Source organism: Euprymna scolopes, chromosome 33 (assembly GCF_053919585.1).
Source record: "Euprymna scolopes isolate OS-2025 chromosome 33, ASM5391958v1, whole genome shotgun sequence".
NCBI classification, from domain to species: Eukaryota; Metazoa; Mollusca; class Cephalopoda; order Sepiida; family Sepiolidae; genus Euprymna; species Euprymna scolopes.
Window position 1 is genome coordinate 70658943 of NC_136514.1, and position 11340 is coordinate 70670282.

The following is an 11340-nucleotide window of genomic DNA, read 5'->3' on the forward strand; positions in this document are numbered from 1 at the left end:
ATCATAAAAATCAAAAATCAAAACAAATTCTAAATAAATATATTACCGGACAATGCCAGTTTGCTCAGCTAATATTTATATATTTTTAAAGCTTGGAAATGTATTTTCTAATGAGAGTAAAGTCCCATTCTCTGAAAAGAATTCAGATTCTCCATTGTGATAAAGAAACCTTATAAGAATTTTCAAAAACATTGAAATCATGTTTATGGAATCGACAAGAAGTGATTGCCGATTACAGTTTTATGAATAAACGGATGTGTTGTCATGACAACCATGCAATATTACACGATGTGTTGTAATGACAACCAAGGAATATTACACGATGTGTTGTCATGACAACCATGCAATATTACACGATGTGTTGTAATGACAACCAAGGAATATTACACGATGTGTTGTCATGACAACTATGGAATATTACATGATGTGTTGTCATGACAACCATGGAATATTACACGATGTGTTGTCATGACAACCATGGAATATTACACGATGTGTTGTCATGACAACCAAGGAATATTACACGATGTGTTGTCATGACAACCATGGAATATTACACGATGTGTTGTCATGACAACCATGGAATATTACACGATGTGTTGTCATGACAACCATGGAATATTACACGATGTGTTGTCATGACAACCAAGGAATATTACACGATGTGTTGTCATGACAACCATGGAATATTACACGATGTGTTGTCATGACAACTATGGAATATTACACGATGTGTTGTCATGACAACCATGGAATATTACACGATGTGTTGTCATGACAACTATGAAATATTACACGATGTGCTTGATAAACAGGCGATACATTCAGTGTAATGGCGGCGGCACATTTCAAACACAAATAAATTTGTATAATTGGATCAACATTGCTTGAAATTCACATGGAATTATTTGATTTAAAAATTGCAAATTCAATTCAAAAGATCGTTTTAGATATGCAAAACTAATTTATGCAAATTACACACACACACACACACACACACATAGACACACACAGACACACACGCACACACACATACACACACATATATGTATATATACACACATTGTGTGTGCATGTGTATTTATGTATCGTTTTTCATTTAGCAATATCTATTTATCTATGCAAACATTGTTAAACAGCACATAATTCTTTTCTATTATATCTTATTTATATTTTTTTAAAGATTTCTGTGTCAGTATGAGAGTGGATCTAACCGTCTAGTCCACATCTGTAGTCTTGCCCCTTCCTGAGATGTTTAGGTGTTCAATCTGGCTGAGGAAGCTTTTCTTGGACTTCAGTCATTAGACCATTATTTCACGTCCATGAAGGAGATGTGGTTCACCGTTTTTGTAATCTCTACTTTGCGGGCAACTTCCAGTCTCACATCTTAAAGGCCAATGCCAGTGATGAATTGCAAGTTGTTCAAATTGGTAGCCAGTGATCAATGCTGAGTTTTTTTTTTTCTTTGTATGCGTTGATCTCTCCCCAACAGGACAAACATGCTCTGTAGTGCACAAGGCCAATTCAGTAAATCCTTATGTGTGTGAAGTAGTTCCCCACTTAGAGTTGGTCAGTTTCTATAGGATGTTGTTCCGGGAGTTGACTTATTCTTCTTTACATGCTCCTTAAATGAGAACATGTGGCTCAGGGTTACGCAAAGGTAGACAGAGTCGGCGCGATTCTCAGTTTGTATTCTAAACCATGTGATATTTAGGAGTCAGTTGGTTTTTCCATTCCTGAGATGAAACGATCAAATTTGAGACTTTGCAGGTGGTTAATCTCTAAGGCTGACTTGATGTTCGTTTCTACTGATTCAAACGTACTTTCTTGGGATGTTATACAAAGGTTGTTAGCATAGATGAAGCTCTCAATGTTATGATTCATTATTTAGTCACTAGTGTAGCTGTTATACAGTAATGAAGCCAACACACAACCTTGAGATAAGCCATTCTTTTGTAAGTGCCAATGACTTTATTGTTTAGGGTAACATAAAAGTGTCTGTCTTTTAAGATGGCTCCGATCTGTGAATGGCAGGTCTTTTGTCAGCTCCAAGTTCTTTTTCGGGAGATTTACAATGCTTTGTTCATCCCATTAATCATTTTCAATCCTCTCATAATATTCTTCATTATTATCATTTTGTCTTTTGACCTTGATAAATGGTGACCCATTAGTAACCCCCCCCCCAGATATATGAGAAGTAGTTACACAATGTTATTTTACTAATGGTGATTTGGTATCTGTCTGTCTGAAGCCGAAACTATACTATTACTATCTTCAATGCTCAATTCAGTTTATTATACCATTTCAAACTAATGCTCAATTTGAGGTGGGGAGATCATCCTCCCAGGTATTATCTCCTCTTTTTAATGGAAGGGTACTAATGCAGAATCTGTTTTGTATTCGTGATACCATCCTTCCAATGTTTACTTTCTTTACTTTTTTGGGGGAGAGGCAGGGTAGTGTAGATCGTGTTTGTTCATGATGATGCCATCCACCGACGCATTACCTTTGAGGTGAGGCAGTGTATGTTCGTTCGTCATATATACTAGCAAGCATACATGTTTAGAGGGAGCATGTTATTGGCTAATTAAGATGAAGATTCTTGTGATGTCTTGAGAATTTCTAAAAAAAAAAAAATGATGCGTGTACCCAATATAAAGTCATTAATTTACTTTCTCCCCACGAGGACAAAGTTAGGCATCAGATCGCTTTTTTATGTAGGCGATATCTAATACTGTCAAAATAGATAGAACAATAATAAACATGGCCGAATGACGAAAGATTTCCCCTTTTCCAACTGCATGATATGCTGTATTATTGTCTTTTTGTTTATATGTACCTGCCGTATAACGTGTATATGGCTGTTCTTTTAAATCGTCTAATAGAGATTGTGATTGTTTCTTCAAACTCGCCTGCGTGCATTTTCCTCATCTCATTATATATGCAAGTCTTATATACATTTATACAGTCAGGTGTGGAGAACCTTACCCCCTCCCGCAGGTGCCTGGTGGATTATCGGCAATTAATTCCCTAACTATCAGCCATGGAGCGTGTGTGAATCTCCCCACACCCCCATCGAGACGTTACAGAATCAGAACAGGGTAATCCCCCATATATGTGTAGTACTTACCAACACAACAAACGCCCACGTGTTTGTGCCTTGTATAGGCATGCGCGACAACAAAACTTGGGTTTTTATAAGCGGAAGCATCGAGGTTGTCAGGAATCTACAGGTGCATGCGCAAGAGAAGGAATTGAGATAGTGGTATAAAACGCAGGTCGAGTGAGAAGGTTGTTGTTGTTGTCATTGGACGTTACAGTGACGCGTGCGTTAGCAGGTGATTAAGAGGCTGTTTTTTTTTGTGTGTCAAGTCGCGCACCTCGGTGAAGATCATATAAATCGTGCACCTCGGTGAAGGTGAAGGTCATAAGTTATTTCGGCTATTTCGTTTTGTCTCTTTTCCTGGACAACTATGGCTGGGGCAAAGTTTGATTTAAAACTGATACCCGAATTCGATGGATCCACTTCTGTTGTCGACTGGGTCGAAAGGGTTGAGCTGACCTGCAACCTCTGTGAAGTAAAGGGGGTGCATACCGTGATTCCCCTGAGATTGGCTGGAGGCGCCCTAAGTGTATATCAGCAACTTAGTGCCGTGGAGAAGGCTGATGTTACCTGCATAAAAAATGCTTTATACAAGGCATTTGCCATGGATCCCTGTACGGCCTACAAAACATTTGCCACTAGGAAGCTCATGCCAGGAGAAACCGTGGACGTCTTCTTCGCCGAGCTGAAGAAACTTGCAGTTCTATTTGGCAATGGAGTGTCAGAGCAAACACTGGCGTATGCGTTTGTGGCCGGCCTTCCCACCCATGTTAAGCAACTGTTGAGGGCTTCCACCAGCGTATCTGTAACGCCCATGGAACATTTGTTAGAACGCGCTCGAGCCATTATCAGAGATGAGGAGGACCTGAGGGAACTGGTTGTAATGATGGTGCAGGCAGCCAAGATTAATGCTGAAAAGAGTCCCAGTTTGAGACCCACGACCAATGGGAGATGTTTCTGCTGTGGCCAGCGAGGCCATATCGCAAGAAATTGTACTAACAAGGAGCGGGGGCGCCCGCGCTGTTTCCAATGTGGTAGTTATGGACATTTATCCCAAAATTGTGCGGGAAATGCATCAGGGGGCAGGACGTCAGCGCCGCCCTGTTCCCCGGACAAGATTTAATTGAGGCGCAACCGACAATAAATGTGTACATGGACCAAGTGCCTTGTTCAGCTCTTCTCGACTCCGGGTGCTCACACACCATCATGAGTGCCAAGTTGTGTCGAAACTGGACAAAGCAGAACATCAAAGTAACCACAATAGGTGGCAATACGCAAGCTTGCTGTGGAGCCGGAACTGTCAAAGTCCACACAGACTCTGGTGTGGCCGCAGACATTAATGTGCTGGTGATGCGAGGGGATTTGCTGGGATTCGATGTACTGTTGGGATATGATGCTATTAAGGCACTGGAGGGGAGTGGTTATTGGAAGAGATGGACTGTGCGATTTTTGGAAACCCCAGTGTGTGCTGCAGTTCACATTGATCGGCCTGATTTTAAGGTGGACTACGACTGCGATGTGCTCATGTGCCATCAGGGAATGGCATTGCTGAGAGGAGCCATCACAGCATCAAGAGAATTGCTGCCAGAAAGCAATGCCCCATTATGGAGGCCACGTATTGGTATAACATCACACCAAAGGATGGGAAGACACTAACAACAGCACCGGCCAATACCATACACAAATACCGTGTTAGGATAAAGGGCATTGACACTGTCCAACCAATCGACGAGGAGAGTCATAACAAATACAAGGTAGGGGATCCAGTTTGGGTTAAACCCCCTGGAAACTGGTGCACCACCAAGTTCAAGCGAGGACGAATATCTGGAGTGGTCAGCCAGCAGTTGGTCCTTGTTGATGGAACCCCACGCCATGTGCGCGATCTTCGCCCAGCTAGTGAAGTACATCCCACAACTACAGAGAGTGATGAATCATCAGATGATGAGCTGCTGATAAATGAGGTCACCGAGCAAGAGAGTGGTAGTTGTAGTTCGTCTGATCAGGCAGGATCAGAACCAGAATCAGAACCACACCCAGAACCAGAACCAGAACCAGAACCTGAATCCGAGAGTGTAAATACCACCCTTCACAGAAGCCAACGAACTAAGAGGCCACCCCCGGAGTGCCCTCTATGTGATCATCAGATCAGGGGGAAGTGTAGTACTTACCAATACAACAAACGCTCACGTGTTTGTGCCTTGTATAGGCATGCGCGACAACAAAACTTGGGTTTTTATAAGCGGAAGCCTCGAGGTTGTCAGGAATCTACAGGCGCATGCGCAAGAGAAGGGATTGAGATAGTGGTATAAAAGGCAGGTCGAGTGAGAAGGTTGTTGTTGTTGTTGTCATTGGACGTTACAGTGACGCGTGCGTTAGCAGGTGATTAAGAGGCTGTTTTTTTTTTGTGTGTCAAGTCGTGCACCTCGGTGAAGATCATATAAATCGTGCACCTCGGTGAAGGTGAAGGTCATAATATGCTCACAAAAGAATTAAACAGATATCTTGTTATACAGTCACTCCCGTTCGTGAACCATCTAATAAGTTACGTATTTCGGCCTTCATCTTTTCTATCATCTCTTTACCTTTCGTGATCGAGTTTCATGGCTTTATTTGCCATACTAATGTCCGCTAACCGTGTTTGGAGGCTTTTTTGCCCTCCAAAAATTGCGCCATTTTATAACTTGCTACAGTATATTCGAGAGACTCCGCCCTCGTGTTTCGCTATGCAGGGCGACCTCTAACTCAAAGTTATGGTATATGGTTATGCAACATAGCCATGAAAATAAAACTTTCCAAAATGCGGGGAGCATGAAATCTACCCCGTCGACCATGCGTGTGCCGAAGAGAAAATTCGAAAACCTTAAAGGATAACACAAAAAAATAACAAAAATAAGCGAATCACAGCAAACATAAAATGAATTGCCGACGGTAACAAACTCTCAGTGAACTTTTGACCCCCAAATAGTTGACCTCTCATATTCAAATAACCTATGTCCAAATTCCTTTTTTTTTTCTATTTATCAAGTAATCATTCTGCAAATTCCCCATGTTTCGTTAAGTTAACAAAACGAGAAGCCCCCGAAAAAACAAAACACAAAAACATTATTAAATACATATTTTCCAATACAAATTGCATTAACAAAACACAAAATACAATTATAAGCAACAACAATCAATCCACTGTCCAACGCAAGCTTTTCCTTAGCAATATTAATTGTAACTTGCAAAACAACAACAAAAATAGCCTTTCAAAAAAGAAAAACCCACAAAATACGCTTAAATTCGGCTAAAACTACTATCAACGAACAGTCAAAACAATTTGTGTATTGCAACTTGCCTGTCTCTTTCTTTTTTCTCTCTATCCGCACTGCTTTTACGGGGTGTTGAACACATAATTCAGATCACAATTCAAACACATTTTAAGAAAAAATTTAGGACGACAACCATTTTATCCCATATTTTTACGTTTCCCTAAATAGAACAAACATTTTATTTTTTCCTTATTTTCAACACAATTTTAAGCATCATTTTTTGTGAATTTAACAACACAAATCCTTTGTTTCACCCATAAAAATGGCAATATCTATGTATACTCATATATATATATATATATATATATATATATATACAGTGATGATCATATTTATTGGCACGGTAAAATAAAAGTTAAATTTTGTCTAATAAATTCTAAAAAAGGGATTAAATTAAAGAAAATAACAAAGTATATTATGTATTTTTAACTGGCCTTTCCGATGCAGCAATCGGATTTTAGAAAAAATAAATAACAAAGGAACAACAAACATAATTGCAAAAAAACCCTTGTTCAAAATTATTGGCACGGCTTTGTTTTTCTTTTAGTATCAGTATAATATCAATCAATTTCCGGTTTACGTGCTTTCTGAACTTTTTTATAGCCATATTATGCTTGTTTAACGCTAATTCACTGACTATCTACCAAACTTCGACTCCAATCGACCGTCTAGTCTCTCTGACTTCCAAAAATCCCCATGTGCGTTTCTATTTATATCAGGGTGTATGTATGTGTGTGTGAGGTGGTGACACCCCCCTCGTTAACCGGCTTGCACCTAAAAAAGAACTGACTCACTTTTTTGCATGCAATTGCACGCTCTGTCAACGGAAGTCACTGTCTGATATGTCACCGGTAACCCCTTGACCTTTCTGCATCTGCCTGACACAAGTAAGTTAGGTTCAACTCAGTATCTCGTTAACTGTATTACTGACACACAACACTGCAGATAAAACATATACCACACTTTGATACTAGCCAGGAATGTGAATTGTTTGTCGATTATTTACTTTTGAAATATTTTCATTGTTGCATTTTACAACCGATGATAAGATAAGCAGATACCCTGTTAAAAAATCTCTGTAAAACCAGACTTTACAAGCCTATGATTGTGCTAAATGGAGACTAAAATCCATTATTACTCCCCCCCCCCCGCAGACATCCACCATAGCTCGCGATCAACACCAAAATGAAAAAGAAAGAAATTGTTGCATCCAAATAGTGGATAATAATCCATTCATTCTTTCGTGTTAAATCTGTGAAATACAATAAAATATCGGATTCAAGAAAATCTGTAAAGTATCGATTTTATTTCGATATTGTATTAAAAATGTAAGTTGATTTCCTAAAATCGATAAATTTCAACAACGAAATCTAAACATGTGTTGGATTGTCAAATCGTTCGATTCAATTTTATGCTTCTTCTTTGCATCTCACTTATCAGTTTTTCGTGTGAAGAATTCATTTTGCTTTGAAATAAGTTAAAAACAAAATCCAACGTAAAAACAAAAACCTTTAAAGATAAAATCTTCCGTAGAATGCAACCATATTTAAAGACGTCTCACTTGCTATTTATTTTATTGCATGTGAACACGCGCGCACGCGTGCACACACATGCATTGATAAGTGGTGACTCATTGCTAAATTAATTCATACTTTGCCTGTTCGCTAATGCTTCGCAATTTAATTCCTATTTATTACTTAGAATCATTGAAACGAAACTCATCAATAAGAAAAAGAAGACGATTCCCCCTTCTCTCTTTCTTTCTCTCTCTTTCTATCGATAAGAAAAGAAGAGAAAGCTACTTGATAAGAAAAAGAAGACAAAAATCTCTCTCTTTCATGGTTCTGTTTTAATAAGACATGCAAACTACAAAACAAGGAACATGGAGACCGAGGTCTATGAAACAACAGAACTTAATGAGAATGAAGCAGCTGAAGTAGAAAACATCAGGCAACTTACGAACGAAGAAAAATAAAGCTTCCATCCTTAAGAAATGAAGAGTGGAGGAAATTAAGAGCAGAAACTGAGAAGGTTAACAAGCTTCTACCATACATCCCAACAGATGCAATTACAGACTTAAACAATTTAATTTTGCTACGGCAATAAATATGAAGTTCAAAGTAGAAAAAAGACGGGGAAAGAAAATGGACCAACAACACCTGAATGAAAATTGAGGCTGGAAACGCAGATCTTAAAAACGTAAGAAAGAAGTTAAAACAATAAAGAAAAGAAAACGACCAGAAAAGGATGGAACAGTAGATGTGTGACTTGCAGAAAGAGGCTTAACAAAAGACTGGAAGAATTGAAGCAAAAAAATAGCAGCAAAAGAAGAGAAGTTAAGACAATACAAATGCAAAACTGAACAGTCCAAACTTAATAGAACTTTTGAAAGCAATGAGGGCCAATTCTATGAAAATGTGAACGGAGGAAGAACACAAACAGAACAACCGGACCAATCAGAAACAAAACTCTATTGGAGCCACATATGGGAAGAGTGACAGGATGATAATGGAAATGCCGAATGGCTGAAACACATGAAAGAGGAGTCGCAACAAATTGAAGAAGGACAGAGAATGAAATCGGCAAGGAAGCCTCAAGACAACCCTACGGAAAATGGCAAACTGGAGAGCACCAAGTCACGACGGAATACATCACTATTGGTTTAAAAATTCACAACACTATATGAAAGACTAATTCAGAACTTGTATCATATGAAAAGATGTATCCAAGAAGCACAAGTACGAGAATGGATGACCAAAGGTAAAACCACTTTGATGCAAAAAGACGCAGGAAAAGGAACCATCCTCCAGCAAGTACAGGCCTATTACATGTTTATCTACAATGTGAAAAATACTAACAGCACAACTGAGAGAATAAATTTATCGTTGCCTTGATTGCAAACTACTTCCCAAGGAACAGAAAGGATGCCAAAATGGTAAAAGAGAAACACATGAGCTATTACACATAGACCAAACGATCCTGAAGGAGGTAAAAAGTAGAAAAAAGAACTTAGCCATGGCTTGGATCGACTACAATAATGCGTATGACAGAATCCTGCAAGTAAGGATTATTGAATGCCTGAGAATGTACAAAATACCAAGCAAGAAAATCAATTTAATAGAAAATGTGATGAAAACATGAAGACCTGAACAGCTGATAGACAATACATAACGGAGATTAAAATACAAACAGGTATCTTTAAAGATGATTCCCTATCACCACTACTATTCATCATAGCCATGATGCCTCTTAAGAACATACTAAGAAAATGCCAAGCCGGATACAAGTTCACTGATACAGATGAAAGAATGAACCACCTAATGTACATGGATGACCTGAAGTTGTTTACAAAAACCAAGAAAGAATTCTAGACACTGATAAACACAACCAGAATCTTCAGTCAGGATGTGTGTGCAGTCAGCACCAACCCTATTTAGGGTTTAACCGGCTTCCTTTGAAGGAGGAAGTTTCATGAGAGTATGACATTCACAAGCGGTCCCCAGTCGCATGTATATCCCCGTTAGGGGAGATAACGACGTTAGGTTTTTGCAACTTTTTGCAGGGAGGTGTCGACCGTCCTCCTACATACAACACCTGGACTTCCCAAATTGGTCACCCATTTTAGTAATGACCAGGCTCAACGTTGCTTAACTTCAGTGATCTGACGGGAACCAGTGTGTCAACGTGATTATGCCATGTATCTTCAGGATATCCAAATGATTATGCCGTATATCAGTCAGGATATCCAAATAGAATTCGGCATGGAAAAGGTATGATACTACTCAACCAAACGGGGATGAGAGAACTAGGTGAACAAATATTTGGGTGTTCTGGAAGCAGACACCATTAAAGCAACAGAAATGAAAGAGAATATTTGAAAAGAGTCCCTCAGAAGAATAAGTAAACTCTTTGAAACAAAAGTATATAGTAGAAACCTAATTAAAGGTATAAACTCATGGGCAGTACTATTAGTAAGATACTGTGGACCATTTATAGGTTGGATCAAAGAAGAAGCATCTTGATCAGAAGACCAGGAATCTCATTACTATGAACAATGCACTACACTCAAAGGATGATACTGACCGACTCTATGTGAAGACAAAAGACGGTGGAAGAGGGCTGGCTAGTATGGAGGACTGTGTAAATGACACAAGAAAAGAATTAGAAAAATGCAGAACACCCGAAGAATACATATTGCAGCAAAAGACACTGAAAAAATAAACAAAACATAAACAGAAAAAACGGGAGATAAGATGAGAAAAGAAAAATGGGGAGGGAAACAACTACATAAAGATGACAAAAGATGAGATTAACGAAAACACTTGAACATGGCTACAAAAAGGAAACCTTAACAGGGAAACAGCCGAACAAGACAACACGATCAGAACCAACCACATAAAAGCAAGGGTTGACAAGACACAAGAAAACAGTAAATGCAGACTCGGCGGGAAAAGAGACAAAACAATAAACCACATAATAAGCAAATGCACAAACTAGCCCCAAAAGAATAAAAGAATAGAAAGCAGTACACTGAATCTTGGACATCCAGTCAAATGGTACAAGCACAAATTTGCAGCATTACTTGAATATGAAAGTCACAAACTCCTATGAGACATGGATATACAAACAGATAAATTCATCCAAGCAAAACGACTGGATGTCATAATAGTTAACAATAATAAAAAAAACTTTGAAAAGAGAATGAGAGAGATTGGAATCAGAGGGATGGCTGGTAAGATACAATGAATAACAGTAATGAAAACTGCTGAAATATTAAGGAAAACCTTTGAATGCGGAGACTAATACACATGACCTACACGCATAAACTGGACATGCAGAAAATGCTACAAATAAAAAACACAAAGGAGTATCACATGGAATCATGAAACTGGAACTGTATATTTGTAAGGTAACCTCCTACATTCC

General features: G+C 38.8%; 1 pseudogene; it reads right to left on the reverse strand.

The window, feature by feature from the left end:
- Positions 1 to 9996: 9996 nt before the first annotated feature.
- LOC145258403 (5S ribosomal RNA) lies at positions 9997 to 10115 on the reverse strand (annotated as a pseudogene).
- Between the last annotated feature and the right edge of the window lie 1225 nt (positions 10116 to 11340).